Source organism: Amblyomma maculatum, chromosome 7 (assembly GCF_055883805.1).
Source record: "Amblyomma maculatum isolate TAMU_Amacu chromosome 7, ASM5588380v1, whole genome shotgun sequence".
Lineage (NCBI taxonomy): Eukaryota > Metazoa > Arthropoda > Arachnida > Ixodida > Ixodidae > Amblyomma > Amblyomma maculatum.
In genome coordinates, this window is record NC_139350.1 from 30,298,208 (window position 1) to 30,324,128 (window position 25,921).

At 45.6% G+C, this 25,921-nt stretch overlaps 1 protein-coding gene and 1 long non-coding RNA gene across 2 annotated transcripts in view; one reads left to right on the forward strand and one right to left on the reverse strand.

Annotated features, from left to right (window-relative positions):
• Window positions 1–489: 489 nt before the first annotated feature.
• Window positions 490–25,921, forward strand: part of LOC146182881 (uncharacterized) — a 169,959-nt gene continuing 144,527 nt past the window's right edge. The window contains exon 1 of the mRNA XM_084608661.1: window positions 490–582. The gene's annotated coding sequence lies outside the window, so the exon portion shown is untranslated. The remainder of the gene's footprint in view (window positions 583–25,921) is intronic.
• Window positions 14,285–22,034, reverse strand: LOC146182882 (uncharacterized). Its single transcript, XR_014708678.1, has 3 exons — window positions 21,215–22,034; window positions 18,730–18,850; window positions 14,285–14,625 (listed from the first exon to the last, which is right to left on the reverse strand). It is a non-coding gene; the product is annotated as an uncharacterized LOC146182882 (long non-coding RNA).

Sequence of the window (25,921 nt, forward strand, 5' to 3'; positions counted from 1 at the left end):
CTCGTTCATGCAGAGAATACAGAATTGTAATAAAAGAATTTGTTGAATGCTGCGACAGTTATAGTACTCTCCGCTGAGTTCCAGAAATTTCACAGAGTACAGAACCTTAGTATAAAATATCAGAAAAAATAAACTGGAACAATTGGTTGGAAAAACTACCCTTGCAGCATCCTTCTTTGGCTGTGGCTTAAGCGCAGCTGCATTAGAGGAGGACAACAAAGAATGCACTCGGCCGGATGCACGTGCTGCCACAGCTCAGTAGTTTGGTTATGCCTTAAAATGTGTGGGAAGCTTATTTTTCCCTGTGGCCTAGAGCACTGCATCTACAACTGATTACCTAGGACTATAAGGATGACTGAAGCCGGCACCTGCTCTACGGAGCCGCCCTTACTATCGCAGTGTTTCATCGTTTCAACTTTGTCTTTCACTCTTCGCACCTCACCTGCCCGCTTATAAGCGGGGTGCGCACGGTCGGCTCGTGTGAGAACCTCCTTGGGCGTCCGTGTGAGACAGTCGCTTCCCGGACGCTGCCGAGACTGACATCGCGACGAAACGACAACTTCCTGCGCAGCACATCCCAGAGTAAGTTTGCTGTTATCGGCCCCCAGACACGTGTCTGTTGTTGTTACGTTGGTACAGTTTGGTTACGACGGCTGGAGTACTGTCGAGTTTGACTGCGGGAGCGACACATGTGTTTTTGCTTGCTTAAGAGTAATTACAGCAGTGAGCACCAATTCATTGATTTATAGTGATGTTAACGTGTTCATGTCAGCGGCTAATACCCAAACTTCCCTATTTAAAGTCTCCCGGACTACTGACCCCAGAACCCGCAAGTGTGGTTTCTCCAGATTGAGGCACAAATCGGCCCTCACCGCTAGAGGTGTGCGAGGGCTCGGTTTCGCCCAAAAGCTCGTACTCTGGCCGCTCAGAAGCCTTGTGCCTCAAGGTTGGGCGGGGCCAGGCCGGAAACACCCATCCCGAGTATTCACAACTTCTTTAAAGGCACGAATATGGTTGTGGTGTACTAGGCGTCACAATACAGCAGTGTTTTGCAGCATCCTTCCCACACAAGAGTGTCTGAATTCTCTATACAAATGTTCATGCACCTTTACACTACACACCCCTGGCATGAACAGACCTTTGCTAGCTTTTAACGACCAAGCAGTAGGGCTGCTTGTGGGCTATCGAATTTTGACTTTTGTCTCTTCCTCTTCGGCAGATGTTTAGGTATCAGTTTCCAGATTCGCGGTATGCTGTCAGCTCTTCCACGTCTGTTTTGTGCCAGGCCTCAACAAGCCTCAGTAGAAATGGGCCGTAACACCTAGTCAAAGCATCTGCGGTCCACGGCCTTGTCAGTGCCATGAAAGGCACACAGTGAGCAAGATAAGCTGACTGAGTACTTGGCCACAGAATCAACCCCTTGCTCAGAGGCCGCGTGTTTTTGGTGAAGTGAGGAAACCATGTACCCAAATCTTTCCTTTCTTGCTAAGAAATAATTATTCATTGTAGCAACAAGTTACAGCAGTGAAAAGAACTTCAGCGTTGCTGGATTCACAATCCAGGAGTGCCACAAATATCTTAAGCATTCATCAATGCATAAATTGTTCTTGCCTAATAATATAAAAAATTAAAATAATTCTATTTTGTGCTGTCCCTCTATACATTCTACAAATTTCAATCTTAAACGCGACAACTGAGCATTTCAAGGTCTTTCAAGGTCAACTCATTATTTGGAAATTATTTCTTTCTGTATCATTCTGGGCCAGACCAGGGCCTGAAAGGGCCATTAAAATAATATTTGCTCTAATATTCTAGTGAAAGAAATTCATAGAGATGGTCTTTGTGAGTATTTGAGTCAAATTTAAACACTTTGCATGGAGACAACTGACAACTAATTTTTAAAAAGTGCTCCTGGTTAAAGCTCTCAGCTGATTAGGGCGACATGTTCCCCGCGCAAACCACCCCTACTGAAAATATTGTGCGAGGCTCTGCGTGATTATCTGTGCGTGGTTATCGACCTGCACAGCGAGAGTTTGTGCGTGCGAGGATGTGCGATTCGAGAATGTGCGATTCGAGGATGTGCGAGCGAGAATGTGCGAGCAAGGATGTGCGACGTGTGCACGGTGGGAGAACGTGCAACGTGTTCACTGCGCGAAGGCGTGCACACTGTGAAGATTTTTGTACCCGTGTGTGTGTGGCAAAATTTGTGCATAGCTATCAACATTCAGAGTACATGGATGTGGGCACTCAAGGCCCCTATAGTCCGAAGTAACGCACGCGTACCGCTTCGGCTCGCGCTCGCTACGTCCATCACGCCGTGCCGTTTGACTGTAGACCTCGGTTTGTCGCCGACGTAACGTCGCGGAGGCCGACCTGCGCGCGCGCGCACGTCGGCGAAAAACCGAGGTCTATAGTCCAACGGCACGGCGTGATGGACGTAGCGAGCGCGAGCCGACGCGGCCCAACGTCGCCGACGCGCGAATAGAATCTCGCCTAGTTCTCGCCGACCGTGTCAGCCGCGTCGGCCACACATTCCAGCATTCCTCACGCGCAGTGAAGATGGCGGCTTGCATGTAGACAGAGACCGCGTTATAACCACGCGCGCATTTCAGACACTGTTGCGGAAAAGCTGCTAGAAGGAATTCGAGGGCGGCCCTGCATCTATGATACCAAGCGGATTGACTATACAGACGTTCAGAGGAAAGAAAAATGCCTGCGATGCAAACTGTCAGTAGTGCGGCTGGGCACAGCTGTGAGTTCTTCGCTGCGGTGCGTGTGCCATGCTCGTTTTAATGCATTGCTCTAGGTGGTGTAACGATGGTGTTGTTTCACTTATCTGCAGTACATTCATAGGAAGAATACCAAAAACTGCGGAAGCGGCTTCGCATAGAGTTGTGACCGGTACACGCCGGAATCGAAGGCCGTACTCGATTTGGCCTCACGGAACGTCAGTGGCTCAACAACCAGGGAATTCGCGAAATTTATGGAATTCTACAGGAACTGCGGCCAGCCGAGAAAGTGATCCCCATTACTGTGTAATCTCTTAACTCCTCTGTAATCGTACATATACTTAAATTTTGATTAGTTTTCAGTAAAACACGCACGTATACAATCATCGTTCCATCTGTAGCCGTCGACGGAGCGGGCTCAGGCCGTTGCTGGGCTGGACGTCTTCACGGCTGGCTGTAAATGCCTTGTGCCATTTGAACATTCGCAGTAAACACATCGCGTCATTGCCTTGATCACAACAGTAATTAGTACCTCGATAGGCTGCAGCCAGGTCCCTGTAGGTGCCCTGTCGTCTGCTCGAAAATGAACCTCGAAACGTACCAGCCCTCGAGGGCGTCTTGTGCGCATGCGCACCGCGGCATCGGGCACGCCAGCCGCGCCAGACTGTAGAAGCGGCAGTTTTTTGACGCGCCCGTCGTAGCAGACGTGCCGTGGCTAACGTCGCAGACTTAGCCAGTCGCGTCGAAAACGTCGGACTATATTGGGGCCTTTAGTGCAAGGAATGAGTGCACTCTGAAGGTACAAGACATTAGTCTGATCTCAGACGATGAGACATTCAGCATGGGAATGCTACCATGCTATGGTGATACTCTGCATGGTTGCAAGGCTCCTACATCACACCTCATGTTTGTGTTGTGCATAATACTAATATGCCAGCTTTAGGCCTTGTGCAAGGCCTCAATCAGTTTCTGCTACAGTTATGACACAAAATGTTTTTCAGAAATGATGCTCTCCATGAGATGAGTCTCAAGTGCAAAGAATGCAAGCTTCCAAAAGATACATGTGGTCACCTGGATTGGCTTTATTGGCTGATACACTGTGGTCACAAATCATCTGCTTTCAGTCCACCAGGTTCGAGCTTGGATGCAGGTTTCCTTCTTCAGCTGCTCTTGGCCTGTTGGATTCGAGCTTGGATACAGGTTTTCACTGCGACGTCTGCAAAATGCAAAAAAAAAAAGCAGGACTATATTCCAAAATCCGAAAATTCAGCTGTCTTTACAAAACATTCTGAGAAAGGGGTAATTAGGTGCTCTATCTTTAATTGATAACAATTCAAAAAGTTTCGATTCTGAACTACAGAATTATGACGAACTGACACAACAATACAGGCGTTCAGCATCAGTCCATCACAAAATCTAATACCTTAGTTGAACAGATATTTCAAGGGTCTTTGAACCATATCCTATCAATCAAAGACATCTGAGCACTGCTTCATGGAAAGCTACAATAACTAGAGTGAACAGAGCAGTGCAGAACTGGAGATTTAAATGGACTTTGAGAAACAGAAGTGTGCATTCTAGGATATGGCTTAGCACACAGGGCTAGGAATAAAACCAAACCTGAAATGAAAGATTATGCAATTCTACATATATGATCATAGAAGAAAAACAAAATTGCACACAGAACAGTATGGAAAGTATATCATCATTGCAACTTGTACAAAAACAGTTAACACATCTTTAAAAATTCACGAGTGTTACTTGAGCCCAGCAGCGAATTATCAATGGCAATAGCGGGGTACAAGAGCTTAGTGAGATGATGGAATCTTTCAATGGTGATCGAGAATGCCATGTAGAAGTGGCACAACTCTCCCCAAGTTTACTAAAAGCTTGGTTAGGATTCATAACGGCCCCTCAGCCTTCCTTACAATAAGGTCGAGAAATACCCTAACCACCCAAGGCAGTGGAAACAGTGCATAGGGATCAGGTTAACTGATATTCACAAACATGCCTTGACTAACACCTTTACTCCAAGCGGTCCTCGAGGCTCTTTTTTTTTTTTTTTTGAAATGAAGCTCCACTTGAATTGCTCCTCGAGTGCATGAGAACACAGAGCATCTATAAGTGGCAATGACACTACTACGGGGACACCTAGACTTCCACTTGCAAACATGGGGCATCGCAGCTTTCACACACTGTGCAGACTTCGTTCTACTGCATACCGAGCCTTTCATGAAAGTGGATACAATAAGGATTCACAGACCCACTCTCTGAAGCATTGGCTCCGAGAACCTCAATCTGACTCGAAAATACTGAAACATCGTTTCAAGTACGACCAAGAAAAGCCTCCTAAGTTTTTGCGGCTGATGCTGAGCATGGATAACTATCGTCAGTTGCAGATTTCAATGCTGTAGTTGATCATCGCATTACGCTACTGTGGTGTAAACACATTTCAAGTCATCACCAGATACCTTAGCAACATTTCAGAGCACGCCAAGTGCCAAGTTGCAGAAAGCATTTGATGGCTAACAGCAAATGAAACATGTGCAGTGGTTTCTGTGAACCACTGTGGACAGTGGTGCAATCGTGGGGAATGTCATATTGCAAATAGGAAGACAGCGAGGTACCGGAGGTGCAGTTGTGCCATGGAACGCCTGTGCTGCACACATCAATGGCTTTCTGATTGCCTCAAATATACTTGTATGTCTAGATGCAGTGCTGAAGGGGGGGGGGGTCAATTCTGTCTTTTTAGCTATGGAGAGATATTTGCAGTTGGTGGAAGGCATGGCTTTTCAAGTGCGCTTAAAATTAAAGCTCCTAGCTTGCTTGGAAACAGTAGCGGCATTTGCTTCTGGAAAGAAAAATTTGTTGGCTTGGGTGCATGCACTATAACATGCTTCTTTGAACCTCACATGTGCTCAACGCTCGCCGCTGAGCACTCATAGGGCAAATATGCAACTAGGTCACTAGAGTTCACAGCAGTTCGAGCAGTTCTCAATGCCTAAATCCTGTTCTACATGAGCCATATGTCACTGGCAGTGAATGTTGGCAGATGTGAATTGCTTTCAGCCATTTTTCACAGCTGCCTTGTTCATGCAGTCTGCAAAACATATTTTACTAGGCTGTGACTTTTTTTTTAACGTCCAAAAGCGACTCAGGCTATGAGAAATGCTGTAGTGGAGGACTTCAGAAATTTCAACCACCTGGAGTTCTTTAACGTGCACTGATGTCGCACCGCACATGGGCGCCTTGCTTTTAGTCTCCATCGAAAAGCGGCCGCCACAGCCTACTAGCCTGTGACTCTTGAGGCAGCTTGTGGATGCTGTTCACAAGGACTTGACATTAGAAAATGAGCATGTTACACGTAGTGGCATGCACTTTCCGGGCCAAATTTTGGCCTTATGGCCCATTCGGTTGGGGGGACGAGAGCAGAGGTGCCGAGCAGTACAGAGAAGTACAGGAGCACGCCGAGTGAGGGTGTAATTTTCCTCTCACGGGAACGCTCTCTGCGTGTCGAGAGCAGTACGCCACGACCATTGTGACCGCACTTCCCTCCCCAGCATTCTCCGCCTACCCGCAGTAGCAGCAGTTGCAACCCGAGGAGAAGCAAACACTCCATGTAGAACTGCTTTGCATGCCTTTGTTCTCACAGCGCTGCGATCTGCCTCCTTTGGCTTTTTCGATGCCAGCAGTGACTCTCAAACCTGAGCAATGCCTTGCAGCCGCCATTTAGAGCGTCACCGACTCGAGAAAAGAAAAAAGATGGTGTGGATACACCGCTTTATGTCATGTGACTTCCTCTACACTCGCTTTAGATGAGGGAGCAGCCGGGAGTGCATTCAGGTGCTCTCAGCAAAGGAAAAGACCTCCTCCTCTACCATCGGAAGCCGGTGATTCTACTCCTGCTCTACCACTGGAGGGCACCCGCTTGTCTGAGAGCACTTTCGAAGTGCTCTCGAGGGTGCCTGCTCTCCCACTCGAATTCGCCATTAGTCTTGCCCTGTATGCCACTTGTGCTGTCTGGAGTGGAGAAATATTTCTGAAGGGTAAGTCTGAGGAAATGCTGAAAAGCATTCAAGAATCTGAACTGAACCTTAAGTAGAGAAAAGACTGTTTTCTGCACTTTATGGAGCTGAGGTAGCGTCGAGTGGAGACATGTTTTTGAATTCGGCCACAAGGGTAAAATTTGAATTAACTATTCCACACGCAAAACACTCATGTCCTAATGTCAAGTCCTCTGAACATTCAGAAGCAAACTCGATATTCACAGGCTAACAGAACATGCTTCCCGGGCTGCATGAAAAGGCAGCTGTGAAAAACAGCTGAAAACGCTTAATGTTAGGCAAAATGTCGCTGCTGCTGTGATATTGTTCATGTAGAACATGACATATGCATTGAGAAATGCTGTGAAATTTAGTGACCAAATTTTTTATTAACATTTGATTTGGAGTTGCTGCTACACTTGATCTTTGAGCTTGCAGGGCTCAGGGGAGAGGGAAGAAAATATGCGTGCTTCTTCGCTACATATACACCCAAACCAACAAATTCAACTCGCTGATTTCAGTTTCCAAACAAAGCTTGGAGCCACAATGGTCACTGCACTTGAAAAGCCATGCCTTCTGCCTACCGTGAATACCTCTCCAAAGAACAAGTGAACCAACAGCTTTGACAGTACCGTGTGTCCGAAGAGTACATAGTACCCTGATGTGACAAGCAAGCCATTGATGCCTGTAGCACAGATGTTGACATTGTTCACAAGGCTCAATCGCGCTACTAGTGGCCCCAGCTTCCTTTATACGTACTTGGTAAGACCAAAAATGGGAAGACTGCAAAAATGGAGGGGGGGGGGGGAGGCAGCATTTGTGTACAAAAGGGGGAGGCGGCTGCTAATTTCAGGCAGTGTCTGATGCATCCTAATCTAAACATCCTTAGCATAAACACATGCAGCAGCAAGCATGCAATGCATGTCTAAAGGTGTGCGTCCGTCGAGATATCTGCAGGCCGCCACCAAATGTTCTCATTACGTCTCTATAGCCAACGCAAAACTGATCTGCATGCCCACCACCAGTTTTCTCTCAGTACCATCGGAGCGCTGTTTAAATTTTTTAATGCAAAACCATAACTAGCCCTTTTACACGTAATTTCAACCGTGACCGTCGTTGGCTGCGTTGGCTCCGGAAAAAGAGCAATCACGCCATTGCTGAGCATAGAGCAGCTTAGTAACATAAGGCATGCGGCTGAGCTCAATAAGAAGGATCAGATAACATGACATTTGGGCAAAGCCTTTAACCTCAAGTACACTGAGTGGCTGCCCTTAGCCGAGATCGAAAGCGAAGCCAGCACAGCATCTATATCTACTGTGGCTGCATTAGCTGTGCATCGCTGCCTACAAGAAACGCAGTACACCAACTGTTTTCGCAGCCAGCGACACCTACTCTTGCTCGGCTAAAGTCTACTTTGATTGATTTCCTGCATAGCCAATGATGCCGATGGTGCTAGTGTGGCCTCTGATGGAGATGCTCGAAATTATAATGCGGCTGCTGATTCCTCGGTGCTGGTTCCGCAAAAGCCATTCTTTGCAGGCAGAAGCCCCTTATCGGAAGATTTAGGGCAGTGATCGTGCAATCAGAAAGTTTGGTCAAACATCTGAAGTCTTCTAAAAAATCGGAATGGTTGGCTGCAGGTATGTACGCAACATGCCTTCCCCACAAGTGTGTCCTTGTCTGCGGAAGCCACCAAGCAGAGCAAACTTACTATTAGTCCTCAAATTTGTACCGTAGCTCAGCACTAAGTACAGTAGAATCTCGGTGATATGAAATTCAAAGGGAGACGAAAATTTTCGTATCACCCGAAATTTCGTATCACCAAAAAACGAGCAAAATTCGTTTTCAAGCCTTCCAACAGGTACGAAATATTTATTTTCGTTGAAAGAAATCGCGTATATCCTTCTGCACCTTTTTTTCCGCGAGATCTGATAACAGAGAATTTTGAAAACTGAAAAATTGGGCCGCTGTCTTCTCCCGCACAGACTCGGAGGTCACGGCGCGCCGCAGAACATCGATGGCGTGCATCGTTTCTGCTGCCGTCGGCGGTGGGTCATCAACGCTTTGGTCGTCGTCATCTTCGTCACTGCATGGAATGCCAGGCTGTGATGACGTTTCCTCCGCAATATCTTCAACCGTGCGGAGACCACAGGTGGCGAGGTCGTCGTCCGCGGTGACGAAATCGTCGACGCAACAGTCGACGTCAAGTTGATTCCAGACATCGATGGGAATCGGGTCTGGCACTTGCGAGGCAGTAGCCACAGCAGATTTGAAAACCCCACACTTCGCGAAACAATTGGCGATGGTCGTAGGAACGACGCGATCCCAGGCAATTGCAAGAAAATGCACAGCGTCCAGAAGAGTGATCTGGAGATTCGCGTCCTTCCTTTCAATCTTCGCGAGGAGGCGGCGCACCAACAAAGCTTTAAAATGGTGCTTAACATTCCTTATAATCCCAGCATCCAGTGGTTGCAAATGACTTGTTGCGTTCGGGGGCAGGAACACCACCTTAACACTCTGTAGTGTCATTTGTTTTGGATGGGCGGTGCACTGGTCCAGCAGCAAAACTATTTTTCTGTTGAGGCAAGACATCTTGCGGTCGAGGTACGTGACGAATTCCATAAACAAAGAAGAAGTCATCCATGCTTTTTTGTTCGCCTTGTAGACGCAGGGCAATCGACCAGCTGCCTTAAAGCATCGGGGCTTTTGATATTTGCCAATGACTGTCAGCGGCATCTTTTCCGATCCGTCGGCGTTGCAACAAAACAAAACTGTGATACGTTGTTTGCTCTTTTGTCCGCCCCGGCAGGCATCGCCTTTAAAGCACAAACTTTTTTCGGGCTGGAGATTGTAAAACAGCCCTGCTTCATCTACATTAAAAACATCACGTGCCTCATATCCCGCTATGTAAGACGGCAGTGTGGTTGTCATCCAGTCTTCCACGGCGGAGGCGTCGACCTTTTTTCCTTCGCCACAAACGGTCTTGTATGAAAGATTATGACGCACCTTGAACCGGTGAATCCATCCACCGGAGGCCTGAAAATCATCAATTCCAAGTGTGAGTGCGATGTCCGCTGCCTTCTCACGAAGCACTTTTCCGTCGATGTTGACGCCGGCCGCCGTGACCTCTCTGAACCACGTTAGAAGAACCTCTTCCAACTTCACATGGTGGGCAGTTTTGGCTTCTTTAGAATTCATCGCGAAGTGCTGCACATTCTGCATAATTTGGTCGCACTGACCAACGATCGTTGACAACGTTGACAGCGGCAGGCCTAGCTCCTTGGCCATGTCAGTGCGCCTTTTCTTGGGCTCTTTGTCCACCTTATTTAAAATTTCCAATTTGTCTTTAAAGGTCAGCGCCTTTCTCTTCCGTGACATTGCAGTATGATGTACCTTTTCGCGTTGCTGAGATGATCACAAAACGACGCGCTATCAACGCGTTGTCAGCCTCAACAAACGAGAAAACGAAGCAACGTGTTGCCGTTGCAGCGGAGACTCCGGAAAGCGGAAGAGCGTGGCCTGCGGGGCGGCGGAGAAATGTGGAGAGGGCCGCAAGGCCGTGCGCACAACACCAGTAGCAGAAAGCAACAACGAGATAACAAAAAAATGCGGGGGGGAGGGGAGAGAAAGAGAGAACGGGAGGGGGGGGGGGCAAGATATCGCTGCCTTCTTCGCCAACTTCGCTGCTGCCGCGGGTTGCCAAGCCGGTTTTTTCTCGCTGTATTTTTTTTTCTTCTTTCGCGCGCGTGTGCGTGATCCGTGCTATCAGTGCTGCGCCGCTGCGCACGCTTTTCTCGCTGTGCGTGTGTGCGTGGGCCTCGACCGGTCGTGATACTGAAGTTCGTATCACCCGTAGCGAAAAGAAAAAGTGTTCGGAACATCCGATTTTTTGCCCACTGAACGCAATGCAATTCGGCCGGGGAATTTTATGAATTCGTATCACACCGAATTTCGTATCAGCCGAGTTCGTATCACCGAGATTCTACTGTAGGTTCTGAAACACTGCTCATATACAGCAACAACTTAAAATGTGCAGCACCACAGAAGTATGTGATGATCAACTACAGCACTGGAGTTAGTGATAGACCATGATTATGCATACTTGGTGTCAGATGCTGGGATGTCAGGAGGGATGCCAAAGCCATACCCAGAAAAAATAATGTGCTAGAAGTTCTAAGTTAACCAGGGTTGACTTGGGCTGTCACTCAGCCAATGCTTCAGAGAACAGATCTGTGCATACTTACTGTATCCACTTTAGTAAAAAGCTTGTAAACCCGCAGAACAAAGCCCACAGAGAGAGCAAATGATAAGATGTCAAGTGTTTACAAGCTGAGTGCCAGTCTATGAGCCCTCAAGGTCACATAACTGCCAATAAATGAAAAGCATGCATTCAGGGCTACGTGGAGTTGAAGTAAATGTATTCTTCTGAAGTGATTTCCTGTCACTATACTCAATCTCACAAGCTGTCTGCTGCACCTGGCCCATTCGAGATCATATAGATTATAGTAGGTAATTGTGCTCTTAAGTGCCTCTCACCCCTTGAATTGGCCAGGGTGAAAGTAGGAGCACAATGACCTACTTGGACCCTTTGCAAAACTCAATGCGTGACCTATATTATATAGCAAAATCCTTGTGCGAGAATATTTTTGCACATCTTGGGTGCACAGTCACGTGACACATGCGTGATGTAGCCTATATGTCACATACACATATCTCCTAGATTTTTTTTTTTAGAGGCATGCTGCTCAGTCAAAAGATGCGATGCGCGCGAGTGTAGTGCGCACCGATTCTGTGCGTTTGCAATTTTTTGTTTTCGTTCTGCTTCTTCCGATAGTTTGGTGGAACGGCTGGTATGCAATGCGATGCGGGATTCTGGAGTCGTGAGTGTTTTTTCGCAGCATGTCGCCGGGATGGTGCGTTTGCTTTCTGCAGTCTAAAAAAAATGTGCAAGAGTACTTGCCGTGTGCGGGGCTGCATATATATTGAGTACCAGAGTGAGAGTTATTTGCACACACGCATGCCCATACGTGCCCATACACATGCAGTTTTGTAGTGGCGCAAAAAAAAGTAATTCTGTCAAGACAGAGCATCTTCTAAAGGGCACGTAAACTTTGACGTTTGGATTAAGCAATGGAATTATACAAGATGTTTCACATAAGGTTTGCTTTATGGGGTTTAACGCCCCAAAGCGACTCAGGCTTGTATCACATGGGGGGCTTAACTCAAGGTACAAAACCGGCCTATGTGCGGACACAGAAGCAGTCAAACCTTCGGTGCTACAAAAAAAAAAAAAAAAAAAAAGCAAGCATGCACACTGCTCTGTGCTTTGCCGAGGCAGCTCCAAGCCATCACTCACTTGAAACCGTGCTGCCTGCGTTGGCCAGCCTGCCCTTCCCCCCCCCTCGGTTCATTCATTTTTTCCGCACTGCTAAATAAAAAAAAAAGAAAGCATGCATACTGCTGTGCGTTTAGCTCGCAGGACAGCTAGACTACCCTCCCATTACCTCCACTCCCCCTTCCCACCCGCCACTCATTTTAAAGGACGGCCAACATCCCAGCACCCTTGCGTCCTTCCTGCACAGACCAGGCAACCCTTTTCTCACTCCTTCCCAGTAGAATGAAAAAAAAAAAAAGCCCATGCAGGACATGCAGGAGTGACATAGCCACGTCACTTTTGTTTCAACGAGGTTTGGGTTGCTTTGACCTGAGCAGCAGTATAGGGAGCGCTCAAGATTTGATTGCTTCTGTGCGCAGCGCGTTAGAGCACAGGGCTCGATCGGCCACCTTTGTACCTTAAGTTAAACCCATTGTGTGAAACGATAGTGCCGGAAAATTGTTGGTTCATAAGCTAAGCCGCATCTTTTATGAATTTACAGCTTAACTTCAAACACCAACGTTTATGTGCCCTTAGAAGATGCTCTCAGTCTTGACAGTTATTTCTTTTCTGCCACTGCAAAACAGCATGTGTGTGGCATGCGTGTGTGCAAGTAACTCATGCACTAGCCTTGCATGTTTTCATTACAATGAGGAAAACAAATGCACAATCCCTGCAGCGCACTGTGAAGAAGCAGACTCTTGACTCCGTGTCCTTGCATTGCTCGAATACCACCAAGCCCACTAAACCACCGGAAGAAAAAGAATGAAAGCTAAGCAAAAGATAGCAAACGCACAGAATCGGCGCTCACTCTAAATTCCCTTGCATCATGCTTTTTGACTGAGCAGCGCTTCTCTCTCAAGGAAAAAAAGAATACAAACTCCACAAGATATGTGTACGTAACACATAGGCTATGTCACTGATGTATCACATGATTGTGCACTGAAGACATGCGAAAATATCCTCCCAATTCCCTTTGGGGCAGAAGTTGGGTGCAATGATGAATATTTCTGTATCAAACCTCATGTTATGCATGAATCTGACGAGGAGCATGCCTTCACTATTGAAAACCAGAAGGACGGAAGTGAGGGGGGGGGGGGGGGTTATGAATTTTGTTACTGAGTGGAGCAGGTAATGGATGTGGTCATTGTCACAAGAAATGTCTCCTGGCAGCCATCTATTTCTGCCCCCAAAACAGGTTTGGCCGCCACAGTGAAGGGGTTTGCGCTGAGCAGAGAAGCATTGCAGAAATATTCTGCCAGAAAAACCCCATATTTCATTCATGGTCTATGATTACATATGGCATAGTATTATCAATAACACTCCCCTGTTTTCTCTTTTCACTTTACATACAAATTATATTTGCACTTAGTTTAGCTACCAAAAAAGTGCAGGGGGGCCTTTTAGAGAGGAAATTTGTCAGAGCTGATTTATAAGAAAGCAGCCATCAACGGGCGTAGTTGAAGACAGGAAGAGCAGAAAAATAACCCTCCAGAAAGGTCTTCAAGGAGTTCCAATTTGAGAAAAATTTATTCACACCAGTTTTGCATAAATGTGTGAAATTTAGGAAAACAAAGACAAACATGCTGAAAAAAAGAAAAATTAAATAGGGACAAGAGAGGTGGCAACTGCGAAAAAGAGAGCCACCTGTAACCATGGTCTGGACGCATGCCAGGCTGTCACTTTGGGTTTATATTATATAGGCTCATGCTCTCTTCGATTGTTCCCTCTGAAGTGCACTTTTAGTTTTCATGTAGCTCGCTTTTAGAGAAAAACCATGCAATTTTTTTGAGAATTTTAAGAAGCAAATAATTTCAGGAGTTCCAAAGCTCCTTGAAATAGTTCCTGAAAACCAAGGGTACTCAATGATATCAAAGGCCTGTGTAAACCACACTCCATGATCATCATACTGAAGGGAATGGCTTACCAGCCCAGCCTCTGGGGCCTGTGCCCAATAAAGTATGGATGCATCATGTAGAACTTATGAAATCAGCTGGTAATGACATCTGTTTCAAAACTTCTGGCTTTTCCCATCTTAAAGTAAGCTCGCATTTTCAGTAAGTAGCACTCTAGTGGATAGAATGCAGTAATTTATAATAAAAGACAGCTTCAGCTTGTCCTCAATGTCCTTCAAGCTATGCAGTGGCACCAAATGTGGGCAGGCAAATTTGCATTTTGCCTATATCAACAGGCCACAGGCACCATTCCACTCCGCATTCTCAAACTCAACAGCCAAATGTCATAGCCAATAAGCAACGGCAGCAAGCAAAGAAAACACTGAAGAAACCTAAATGTCAAAATAAACATGAGGGGTCACAAATGCAGTAGTGGGTTAGGCAAATAAAAAACTACACATACTGAAAGATGTCTTCAGTACTTACATCAATGTCCTGCTTCTTGCCCACCACAGCACAGCACAATTCCGGCAAAGGGTATAGAGCTTGAAGGAGCCATTGCTTACGAAGCCACATGGAACTTGCTGCAAGGTAAAAAGTACCATGACCAAACAAATTAGTGAAAACGTAATATGGTGCAACACGTACATGCAGAGGCTTTGTGAGCAAGAAATAAAGGCACAGAGTAGGAACACCGCAATACTGTTTTTTTTTTTTCTTGAAATGATGCACGACATGCTGGTGCAGGTCACTGCATGAAATTTGCCTCTGCCTGCTAAATAACCTTAAATTATTATATTTTTAATTCAAAATTTCACTTTGGGATTCAATTAGTTGAAGGGCGATTGCCTACAATGCCAGAGAAGAAACAATGTTGACATCACCCGAGACATACCAACAGTGAAATAAAATAACTCCTTTCACTCCATCTCGTCGCCAGCCTGGCAAAAGAGCAAGTCAGGCATCACAGTGCCCCTAGTTACAAATAAAAAAGCATTTACTTGACTTTACCTTAACAGCCTATCCATAATCCGCCATTTCCCACTAGGTTCGAGATCAGACAAGCCCTCCCTTTCTTTATGCTTTACATCGAGCGAGCACCTTAATTGGTACTGCAGGGCCTAATACATGCCTGCAACTGCAATACTACTTTTCTAAGAGATGTGGAACTTCATTAAAATTCATTTTATGACCGAAGTAGCAAAGATTGTATTTTATCTTGAAAGAAGCTGCAAGAAAAAACAAGGGTATGAAAGGAGACAATACGGGCACTAGCTTACAACTAATGTTTATTGAAGCACACGTGAAATATATAAAGAAGACGAGCAACAACGCAAACCACTCAATCACTGATAAGCAAAAAGCAAGACATGAATCCTTAAAATTTAAGAACAGTTCCCTATCTAGATAACCCAACTCACTGCATGGTAACATGATGGATGGCTCACTAACACATTGATTGCTTAGTTGTAAAAATGTCTAGCTTCAATGATTTCCCAGCTGATTTGCAATGGATGACAGCCAGAATGTGCACAGCAGAAAGAAACTGAAAGCAACCAGTGCATTCTTACAATGCACAGCCAAGTTGACCTCTACCTATATCTACTCAAATTGAACCATTCGGAAGTTTTAGTGATTCATGTTTTGCTGTCTGCTTATTGGCGATTGAGCGGTTTGCAGTGTTGCTTGGCATTATATATTTCTTATTTGCATCAATAAACATTAGTTGCGAGTTAGCATCTGCTTGCTTCTTTTCACGTCCTTGTTTTTTCGTGCTGCTACTTTCAAGATGACACCTTACCAACTCACCCAAATTACATCCTTATGATTGTATTTTAGTCAGCGAAATTTTACTTCATGTGACACTAATCAACACACATGACCACGTTTCATGAAACTTAAAGCCAATCAATTAGAGCCTCATCATAAAGCATGAAAGCTGGATTAGATATGCAGCTCTCCATGCCAACACAGCTTGCACAGACATGATTTTCTGTGGTAAACAAAACACTGGGCTGCTGCAAGGGTGGTACAGAGCAAGCAGAGGGTGCTCTGACACTGAGAAGAAATGTGGCATTGAATCTTGCTGTACATGGGGACAATGCTTTGGGGCTATGCAGCCGAGTCTAGGTACGAAAGAAAAGGAGAAAAGTTTCTGTCCCCTTGCCGTGAAGAGTGGTTGGCTCACTATTTGGGCTAGGAGTGTACTGGGCTGAAGTGAAGGGAGGAAGTTGGAGAGTTAATGCAAGGTCACTAGGGCTGAAGTAACCCACTCTACATGGCAAGGGGAAAGAGGTATGTTGCCTCTTCCTTTCTGCCTAACTTCAGCTGCATAGCCACAGTTACCCCCGAGTATAGTGATGTGCTACCGTGATCAAGACTTGTAGAACTGAAAACTGAAAGTAACAAAGGGGTATGGCATGATTAAAATATCTATGGTGTCCAGGTGAGTAGCACGCTGCACTCCAGGGTTGCTGACGGCGCATTTACTTATTTTATATTAAAAAAAAAACAGTAGTTAGTGAACCATAAATATAATACTTCTGCTATTGTGAGGATTCCACAGCTATGTAAACAGCATGAAGAAAGTGAAATTATCAATAGCTTGCACTGACAACTCACCAGGCACCCACTGGTGAAATAAAAGTGGAGCAAAATGTCATCTGCATTCACCACATTCATCATGAAGGTACTGCAGACACTAAGCATAGTTCTCCATCACAGCACTTCTGATATCATATCCAAGCCATCTATAAAGCTACCTAGCTTGTCACATGAACATATCAACAGACGACTTTTCAATGGTTATATGACTGACCAAATTCTCATGAAAAAAAAAATGTTTATGACCAAATCAGCACTTTTCTCAGAGTTCACTGCATGGAAGTGAGTTCGTCAACTGCTAGTGTTTCAGAAAAAGGGGTCATCAAACTGTAAGTAACCTGAGTTGAGTTGCAAACAACGAAATTTCGGAGAGTGGTGAGGGGCAGACTTTGTGGCATTACGAAGGTCATCTACTAACGCTAACAGTAGGCAACCTTGATTTGATGACAGGGTTCAACATGCCAAAGAAACTTAGACAATGAGGGTCAGCAATAGTAGGTAGCTCTGGATAATTTTGACTATCTGCACTTCTTCAATGTGCACTGACACTGTACAGCACATGGGGACTTAGCGTTTTGCTACCACCGAAATGTAACCACCCTGGCTCGGACCGAGCCCGCGTCACCCAGCTCACTAGTCAAATGCCCTAAACACTGAAACCACCACAGTAGGGTGCAGGCAGCCTTGAAGAAGGTTACATTTGCAGGCATGTTTTGTACAAGCCAAGCTTATATAAGCTGGGTATGGCCAAGCTACAGCTAATGAGTAGCACGAGGCTCCTTGCAAAGTGCAGATCACGACAGCTTGGCACCTGTCCACCACCCACCATTTGCAGTATTTCTGCCTGTACAGCCAGCTTCTCTGTTCTTTCTCCTTTAAGTTCCAAACCACCTATTTAGAATTCTTTTGAACAATGAAACAATATGCCACCCTTATGGACATACATCTAACAGAGCTGCTCACGACTGTAACCATGCTCCTTCGAGAATTTCAATATGCTTGCTTTACAAATGGGGCAGTAGAGGCATATTAACAATCGTGGCATGAGTTCTTCACTGTGACCACCAGATTTGTTAAATGAAAAAAAAAAAGTCATTCTTATCATTTACTTTGCTCTTTGTAAAATGTTGCCTTTTTAGTCAAGAGTTCTCATTAAAGGTCTGGCAGCAGTTGCGTAGGCCCATAGCTAAAGAGCTGTCTGACATATGCCCGCATTGTATTAGCTTGCTCGTACATTGAACTGAGCCTTAGCAAGCTTCGCGGTGATGCAAAGAGATGTTTGCCCATGCTAACATCTCAGCATTTCCATAATGGCGCAGATCAGTGTCTTCACTCTACTTGTGCTATGAGCATTCCTGTCATTAGCACATATTGAAAGTAAAAAGGATGACAGCAGGCAATGCGACATATGCCAGCAGAGACACGTTCACCTGCTTTTCCTCTGCACATACAGTGAATTACAATCCCAGAAGTGAAGTGGTCTGCCTGCTCCGCAAAAGAGCACCTGCATCCAGTACAGATTGTGTCCCGATTGCGTTTGGAACTCATGCCAGCGCAAGTAGCTGGTGCCCATGAACTGACAGAAGAATTGCCTGTTATTCTGTGTGCTAGCCCGTGCTTCGTCTACACGTGCCAGCTGTTTTTAAACCTGTAATAGGTCTGCATTTCTCCCGCTGCTTCTTGGGATGGCATTGACATCAACAGTTTATGCCATTCTTTCGTATAGCCGAGTGCGGGCAAGCAGGGTAAAATTTCTTTGGCACTATTCTCAAATAAAAGGAAGTCGCAGTTCACCATTTTCACTGTTTCAGAGTTCAGGAATGGCTTTAAGATCATGAATAGCACATAAAGATGATTTCCGCACAAAATCTTCTAGTCACACTCCGAGCTGAGGTCTTTAAAAAAGATTATTGCATAATACTGCTACTCTTAGACTTGCTGTCCTCAAGAGTAAGCACTAGTTCATGACAGCAATTTGCATTCATAGCAGTGGCAAGTAATGATCATCTATTATGGAGCACTGAGGGCACGGTCAGCACAGCAGAGCATGCTACTGGAAATAGAAGGTGCAGCTGAACAAATACTCAAGCAAACTTCTAGCCGGTTCTGTTGATTTCGGAAGAGCAATCCACTGCTCCAGGGACCGATCTTGGCTCAGCAATCGCTCCCCATCTGCATTGGGAAGATGGGACCTGTGTTCCGGATCTGCATTTGGAATACAGTTACTCCAAAAAGAGCAGAAAATAATGTTCTGTAGGTCACTAAACCCTGTGATTGGAAATGACCATTAGTAAAGCCTTGTCATCTATCACCTCGATCTGCTCATAATTTAAGTAGCATTATAAAAGTCTGCAATTCTGCAGGAACCTCTGATCTCACACTAAGAATTCAGTGCCCATAGCAGGCACAACGCGCATCTAGAGATGCCAGGTAATGTAACTCGAAAGAAATGTTATGCTAACTCTTCTTTACCTACTAAGAGAGCAAACAGTATTTCTGTCATCGAACCTCCTTTTAAACACTATTTCATGGCAATGGCAAAAGGCATTTCGAGTCAACTGGAGGTCTAACCTAGTACAGTGGCGATGAACGAGCCCCTGAGCCTGCCATGTGCCAAGGCGTAAATGCACTTCACTGCAATGTACGAGTAAACGAGTGGAAGGCTGGAAGCTTGAACAATCTCTTTCCAGTAAACAGTAACGTTTGGGTGGTTAGGTTGGAATACCAAGCAAGCACTCTGCCCATAGCTTTATCTACTAGATTTCCTCTCAAAGGTATAACCAGCAAACAATGTCTGCAACTTAAGCCAGGAGTACAATCCCAGCATGTTCTGAATGTTCTGAAGACTTCGATCATCACATTGACTTTTTAATCATGCCAGTCACCTCAACATCAAATCAAAGCAATATATGTGGCAGCTTATGCAACCCTCGCACATACAAAACACACCGAGAAATGCAAGCCAGTCAGTCTAAAGGCAGCCTATCATCAGCATATTGTTCATGGCCTTCACAGTGCCACCAAGTTTGCTCCCTGACCACCCTATGAACATGCAGTGTTTGCACCCCAACTCGGGTTACAGAAAATGTGGCGGCTCTTTTAAACGAAATAGGAGCAGTGCACCAAGAAAGGCAAAAGTTTGTCCCTAGCTCCCATTATATCAACTGAAGAATGTGCAGAGTCTGACAAGAAATATGGATTTCTGAAAACATGTATTCTGTATAGAAATATGAGTGATATCTAGGAATCTAGGAAGACAGTGGTACCAGTGCAGTAAGCAGTCTGCCCCTTAGGCATCATGAAGGGCCAATGCTCTCGAACTTCCAAACCTTTTATCATGCCAAAACATGCTCACCCGATCAATTATGAATTGTGAAAGGCTACACACTCTAAAGTGGAAACAGTTCCATGCAAAAAAATAAAAAAAAGCCAAATGCAGAATGTGATTTGACTGTTCAAACAATGTCTGGAAGTGCATGTGACAACCAAGCAATTCATAAATGGGGTAGCCATTCATAATCTAGATCCAGACACAACACTAATTCCATATCAACATCTACCGTTGCTTCTACAAAACATGCATAAATTTAAACAAAAACACCACAACTGAATGATACTTCAAGCAAAGGCTTGTTTTGCTTGGAATTCTGCATGCACTCTTCATTTTGAAACTTGCATGAATTTCATATTCTTACATCTGTGATGAATCAGTGGTATACTGAGTACGGAAAAACTGCACATTTTGATTCACATTTCATATTAGAGAAGATGCCAATGGGGCATCTCAGCACTAAATCAGATTTTTTTTCGCTTCATTTGTAAATAATTAAACAAGAAAATCAATACTATTGGTACTGTTGAATGCATAATTACCTTTACACCTTACTGACATTTTTGGACTGAAGGTCTGAGTTTGGTGTCTGTCATTTACTTCAGTCACGACCAAAGTATGAAAAAGAAAATATCAAGCCCAATACAGGCGAAAAAATTCAAAATAGCTCAAAACTTTTTTTTTCCCTTCTATCACCCAAGGCTCGACAATGGAGTTTAAGTACGGTTGCTGCTGAATCATACTGCCGTCGCATGTTCGCCGGCTCCATATCTCGTAATCCGCAATATTTATGGAACATAAGAATAACGATCTAGCCCTGCTGTAACGCAGGTAGGTTTTACCGCTTATTCAATGCGTGTAGTTGCAACTGCACAAGCGCCGGATCTTCAACTGCAGCGCAACATAAGGCCCGGGTCGAGGCACTTGGAACTGGCCCATTCTAAATTCTTGCCGAAGGCTGAATTGCAGTAGGCGCCAGCATCGTGCACCCCGCAATGGTTTTACGAGTGATGATTTGTACGGCATATTCTATTCTGAGCGCGCAGCCCCTGGCACTAACTGTCTCTTTTCCTAGACACTGCAAACGCATTCACCCTTCCCTCGTCAAAAGCAAACTACCGTATGTTATAATGACATGCGCGTCTTGATGTTTACGAACTAGCGCTGTGTTGGCATGCATCATCAGTTCTACGCAAAGTTTTTAGGAGAATGTACAGGGAAGATGGAAATTAACTTACCTCCGAGATGTCAAATGTATGCCGGGTGGTGGCCGCCCTCCAATAGTCCCGTAGTCAGCGTAGTGTTTGCAGTGAGAGCGCGCAAAGGAAACGCACTACCTGTCGGGCACGCGAGCACACTTTTTGCACAGGTATGCACACAACCTTACCACGCTTCTGCACATCGCACGAGCTATTTTGTTGAGCTCTGTGCCTCGTATATCTCGAAATAATGAAGCCGCCAGCAGCAAGGCGCCCCAACAGCACACAAGAGAAAAAGGCGCGACGCCACCAACTCATAATGGCTACGGCTAGCACTTCGATCCGCTTCGGCTGCCTCGTCTGGTTTCGACTTGTTTCGGTTTCGGAAGTCGCTGACCTAACGACTTTGCTGCTTGCCGAACAGTGGCAAGCACGATGTCGGGCGTCTACGCGCTAACGCTGCATGTTTGTCGTGTATACGCGCCTGTTGTTTGTACATTCAAAAATTAGCAGTGCTAGCGAAAGACCACCGTGAGTTTCGCTTCTTTTCTCGCGATGCTGGACAAACTAACTGCGTGCTTTGCTTGTCATGGACGTTAGGTTGACCGCGGTCTGTGGTTCGGCGAATCGGAGCTTTGGCCCAAATTCATTGCCAAGTTCCTTGCGAAAACTCCTGTTCATAAACAGTTACAGAGGAAATTGTTTGTTTGTTAATATTGAAAGACTATACGGCGTTTTACAGATCAAGTGATTTGTTTGGAAACAGAAGATGCTGAATTGTGCTCGCTCATAAAAAACAGTGGGCGAGCCCAATTCGGCTCGCCCGCTGTTCCTTTATGGGCGCCACATCTATGGCTGTCAGCTCCAACAGGTCACCTGATAGCGATCATTTCTTGTGTGATATGTGCCTCACTACTTCAGTGTTTAACTCTTAAATGCATGTGACGAAATTTTTTATTGCCTGTAGCTTATAGCAAAAGCAAGGACAGTGGGGTGAAAGCCTGAACTCTCAATCAGGAAAGATATGCGATATGCAAAAATAGCTTACCGGTCAAGCTTCAAGTGAAGGCAGTGTGGGGTGTTTGCACGCTCTTTACTTCAATTAAGAAACTGACCATACAAAAATTTCAACTTATCTCTGCGGCCTACAGCATACAGTAAAGAAGCTAAAGCAATCAAGCTGCTCTTTCCATGCAGCATAATGATTATGCACTGCTGGTGGAAACTGCACAACATATATTCGTGGAGTTGCACGTGCAGCTTTCCTCAATGCATCTCGCGTGACGCAGCCTACAGTTACACTGAAAAATATGCCATCTAAAATACATTTCCTTGCAATATGATGATTCAGCATATATGTGTATAGTGTGCATAGCTTCAAGATGCAACACATACTGTTGGTATCACCTCTCATGAAGTACTAGGATTTGTGTATCTCTTCATTAGTCTAAGATCACTGATTCAATCCTTTTTTTTTCTTTTTATTTGACATTGAGACGGACAACATTTGCAAGTGTCATTACGCAGCAAAAAGCTTCAATTCAGAGTAGTGCAGTTCAGCAAATTTTTGCTATAGTCTCAGGAAACTTAAAAATGGTGTACATAGGTGTAGATGTGCAAGTCAAAACTCAAAAGGCTGTAGGAGCTGTTTTGCTCAGCCTATCCTTGTGCTGAAAAAGAGAGTCAGGCTGGTTGGTTATAATGAGTCGATTGAGTGAACAGTGCTCCAAGATAGTAAGGGAGATAAAGAAGCAGAATTGTTGTCATCTTCTCTCCCATCCCATCTGTTAGTGCTGTTCAGTCGTTTGAGAATTGTCTTTCTGTGGTCTTTACAAGTGAATATGAGCTCGTGAAGTTTAGTACTGGAGTTGGCTTTCACATTTCTGCTATCACATTTACTTTTCCTTCTACAGATGAAACTCCAAGCCAGTTCTTCATACAAACCTATGATGCCTAATGGTGGTAATAGTGTGCAGTTATACTAAGTTGCCTCCATTCATATGCAAAATACAATGTAAGGGAGATTTTGGTCGCCAGTTTGACCGTCACCTACTTGGCAGGCAACACATCAATGTTGTGCACACAGCCTTTGTCATGCATCTATGGCTCCGTCCAACTTTCAGAAACGAATGGTTGAAAGAGAAGCAAATGATGCTATTAGATCTAGTTGAAGTATCTCGCTTTTGACATTGTTTTACAGTGAGCTTGATATGTCGTGTAGTTGTTGCTCAGCGTGCATGTTGTCATATAAAGATTTCTGCATAATGAAAGGAAGCAAGCACTTTTCTACTAATGTTGAAAATGTGCTGCGAGCCAAGACCAAAATTGTGCAATATGAAAAAGTGTACCTGTCGCAAATAATCATGAAGTAATCATTATATGAAAGCTCTAACTTTGACCTCTTTCATATTGGAAGGACCTACACAGTCTCAACGACTAATTTTTTAGCATGCAAGCATGTACATGGACACATAGTTTGCATGCTCTCTTAGAGCATCTGTTCACGCACTGGCTCCATGTGCTTCTACAAGCTCGCACAAATACGTGACCAGCTCATTCTCATTCAATCTTGCACAGTGGCTGTGCGTGCTTCTGTGAGCTCGCTCATGGGCTCATTCAAACTCACAAGAACTTGTACAATCTCATGCGTTCCTGCACAGTGGCTCTACGTGCTCTCATAAATCCACGTTTAATCTCCCAAGAACTCACATATTCTTATACATTCTCATTCACTCTCACACTTTCTTGTACAGCTCACATACAGTTTTTTCAGTAGGGACCCAAATGATGTCATCGGGGCTTGCTGGTTGTGCCCGCTCACTGGATGCTCCCAGGTGACCCGGGCGGAATGGAACGTTGAGGTGCCGTCTCAGCTTGTTTTCATTTTTAGTGCGTAGCACTACCAGCGGCAATCACGGATTTCGCCGGGATATATTCGAAGCCGCTCACTTTCTCTCTCAGTGTTTTTCTTGCGCGCCGGGTTAAGCGTGCAGAGGACGAGCGTCATTTTCAATCGCCAATATTTTCGGTGTTACTGAGACTAGCGTAAAAATTTGCGTGTTGCAAAGAGGACTGATAAGATACCTATATCTAGAGTGCGTTTTCTGATTTTTGTAAATAGCTCTTCGTAGGCCCTTTAAGTCTGAACACGTTGCCATGCCAGACTCGGGTCTGTAACACAAATTCCAAGCTAGTTCGGGCTCAGAATTTCCGCCCGTGCACATCTCTACTGACCGCATCAACTCACAAGATGATTTAGTACAATCATGTCGTATCCGCGCTCTCTCCTGACATGATCAGTGACCAGTAAGATATTCTTATGAACTCGTTGGAGGTGCCCTCATCAGCACCTCAAGACCTAAATATTCAAGAGAACTCTCAAGACCAAAGTACCCGAGAGAACTATGAAGTAAGAACGCTCTCACCTACAGCAGCTCCTTACTGGTGGACCTTGGCGACGGTCCCCTTTCACAACTGGTTCACCGGATTTGGCAGCTCCTCGGTGAGGACTCACCACCCATGTTCCGCTGCTTCGAGAGCTCTCCTTCAGCTCTTGCTGATGCCCAAGCATCTGCATCTTGCCTTCCCAGCGGCCAGTGACGCAACCATGGAGCTGACCAACCAGGTTCATGAGGTAGCCTTCCAGCTAGGCACAGCTGTCTCACCACTGGCAGACTCGGCAATTTCCTGCCTCAAGGCATGTATTGATGAGCTCAGTTGACACACTCAAGAGCCTGTCCCAAAAGACCATTTACCATATTCCAGTCACCACTTTCCATCGCGCACAAAGAGCCATAACATAATACTGCTGGTATGACTGGTAATTCCTACATCCTGCCATGGAGTGCACGTCTCGTGGTTGGGAAAAACCCCTCAAGAACTGGTGGCTCCCCAATGCGGCCACCTTTTGTGGTAATTGACAAGACCTGTCGTAATCCGTTCCTTGTCAACGATGGTGCAGAGGTCAGCGTGATCCTTCAAAAAAAGCCATCGTGCCTAGCTGGCGGGGCAATCGCAACGAGCTGCCATCTCTTCAACCATAGTGACATACAGACTTCGCTCCCTCACCCTCAACTTGGTACTCTGTCACACTTCGTGATGAGTGTTCGTCATCGCTGACGTTGACCCAATCATCAGCGCAAATTTCCTATCGTAGTTTGACTTGGGCTTCATTCAGCATGCAGCCCAAGAGACAGCTTCACTCGGCTATCTATATCTGGTGTCGAGTCTAACCTTGTCCCCCACTGGCATCGGCATGCTGATACCGTCATCTCCTTTGACAACATCCCGGTGTAATTTCAGTAACTGGCGAAGCGTTGCAATCTCACCCAGCCGCCAAAGAATAAGTGTGACCACCACCAGCAGCACGATCACACCTCTTGTTTGGTGGGAGTTCAATCATGATGCAGCTTGTGGGGATTCTCTACGGGACTGCGGCTCCACTCTCAGAACCGAAGCCACACCTCTAGCTCTGACCACAGCAGTGGCCGTGAAGAACGTCACACCGAGGCAAACATAGCCAGCGGGCCAAGTTGTTTATTGGGAACGCCCAATGTTCTTCCTCGGTGTCACAGCAGCATCCGCGCGCTACGGCGTCACGACCACAGCGCCAGGGGAAGGAGGCCAAGATGGGAAAGATGAGGGCTTCCCGAGAGAAAGAGAGGGTGTTCGCAGCGTCGTGCGGGCGAGGGAAATGTTGAATTCCCACACCCTTCCTCCCTTAATCACGACCTCCACCTGGGCGCC